This window comes from Asparagus officinalis, chromosome 4, assembly GCF_001876935.1.
Source record: "Asparagus officinalis chromosome 4, Aspof.V1, whole genome shotgun sequence".
In the NCBI taxonomy this organism is placed as follows: Eukaryota; Viridiplantae; Streptophyta; class Magnoliopsida; order Asparagales; family Asparagaceae; genus Asparagus; species Asparagus officinalis.
In genome coordinates this window covers 1298483-1300841 of record NC_033797.1, presented here as the reverse complement: position 1 = coordinate 1300841, position 2359 = coordinate 1298483, and positions in this window count along the sequence as shown.

The following is a 2359-nucleotide window of genomic DNA, read 5'->3' as shown; positions in this document are numbered from 1 at the left end:
CAATAGGGCTTACGTTACCTAGGTAACCTATTACCTTTCGGAGCACACACGGCGTATCGCTATTAGCCTCTCTAAGTGGTCAGATTTTTTCGTATACCAACCTCTTTTGGTCACTGAAATGGTGATGAGGGTAGCGATTATTGTCCATAAGTGTCATATCAACAACAATAAAATGGTTTATATCAAAGCACAAAACATATTTAGAATGGTAACCTAACACTAAGTTTTATACTGTCACTTGTCCCACGCACGCCCTCCCCCCATTTGATTTAGCCCACAAATAGCTTTTAACGCCAACACAGTTCAAGACTCGCTCTTCCTCAATTTCCAACACTAAGTTTTATACTGTCACCTGTCCCACGCCCGCCATTCACCCATTCGATTTAGCCCACAAATAGCTTGTAACCCAAACACATCTCACTCTTCCTCAATTTGATTTAGAGTCCCACAAATTGCTTTTTTCCCCACAAATATGTGGCACAGATTTGTGATGCGCGCATTGAGTATACATACAGATAGGGGGGGTCCAAAAAGCCCGTCGGCCCGGGCCCGGCCGGGCCTTAAAATATATTTCTATATATGTATAATATGTCATATGTGTGTATATATATACTCTCTCTTAGTATATAAGTATATATAAGTATACTCTCTCTTATATAAGTATATCTAAGTATACACTCTTATATATGTATAATATATGTGTGTATATATATATACTAATATACTCTCTCTCTTATATATGTATACTCCCTCTTATATAAGTATACTCTCTCTTATATATGTATAATATGTGTGTGTATGTGTATACTCTCTCTCTCTTAGTATATAAGTATATATAAGTATAGTATATTACAACGGCTACTTCTTCCCCATTGGCCCAACGGGCAACGGCTACTTATGCGATTCTCTCTCTCTCTCTCAAGTTATAACTTATCAATATATACAATATATTTACATATAATATATGTATATATAATATATAGTTATATAATAATTTGTAAGTATATACTAATACATAATTATATAAAATATAATAATATTAAACTAATTTTAGCATTTTTTATCAAAAAAGAAAGAAAAAAAATTTAAAAAAATATAGTTGGGATGTACTTATCTATTGTGATGCGATGAATTCCAAAATAAATTTATACTTGTAATTTGTAAATGATTTATTAATTATTAATAAAGAATTTATTTTTATAATTTTTTATTTGTAATTTATGTCATTTTAAGTTATTAATAAAATTATTGTTTTTTATTAATTTTTTTTGTTTTTTTGTATAATTTAAAATTTAAATAAAAATTAAAAAATTTGATAAAAAAATAAAATAAACCGGGCCGGCCCGGAACCCAGCCCAGGGTACCCGGGTCCGGGCTCCGGTTTTGCCCGGCCCGGGCCTGGATTTCCAGGCCGGGCCGGGCCGGGCAGGCCTGATGGACAGTATTTTCGTCAAAAGTTGCCTTCATCATTGATTTCATTAGAAACTTCAAACGTTACAAATGAATTCAAATAACGAAAAATAAAAATTATAACTTTCTTGAAAATAAACACAAGATCCGTTTATCGTCTCTTGCTTGCGTGGGTCTTTAGCCTGTGACGGGGACGTCGATATCCGTGGACTACCTGGCAATCAGATCTGATCCAGAAAAATCGGGCAGAGCTTCGTCGATCCGCGAGGAGATCTAGAAGCTTGAAGCGCCTATCTCGGCTAAAGCGAGATATTTGCTCTTCTTAGGATTACCGGCGAAGGGTAATGCTAAGGAACGGGCACGGGTGATGAGGAACTCCCTTGTGTTGAAGCGCTCGGCCACTCTTCACTGCAGCAGGGCTTCGCCAACTCTCCAAAAATCCAGATCCTCCAAAAGTGAGGCCTAAGGTTCCTATTTATAGGCATGAGGGCACACATAGGGCGTTGGGACACCCCTGGGGTGTCTAGGCAAAGCCTAGACACCCCGGGTGTCCCAGTTCAGCCTGAGACGCTCCGTTGCGTACGTTTGATTGTTTCCGCCGTAAATTCTTCGTCCGAACTCGGATTTGAGTGATTCCAAGTGCGTTGGAAGCTTGACGAAGAGTTCCATCCGCTCCGATGGTTGGATTATCTGTAGAGTGGCCGAGATATAAAGGGCATTGTTATTTTTGTGAACCTCGCCGGGTTCCCGATTGGCCCGTGCCTTCGTTATTCCGAAATTCTATCAGCTCACGTAGTTGGTCGATTCACTTCAATCGTTCATCGACGTCAATCGAACTCTTGTGGATCGGATAGTGACGTTCATCGTCTCTCTCTAACACTGAACTGTTCGTGGAGACCTATAGGTAATTTTTGATGCCTACAGACAAGGCTACATACAGAGCCCAGCC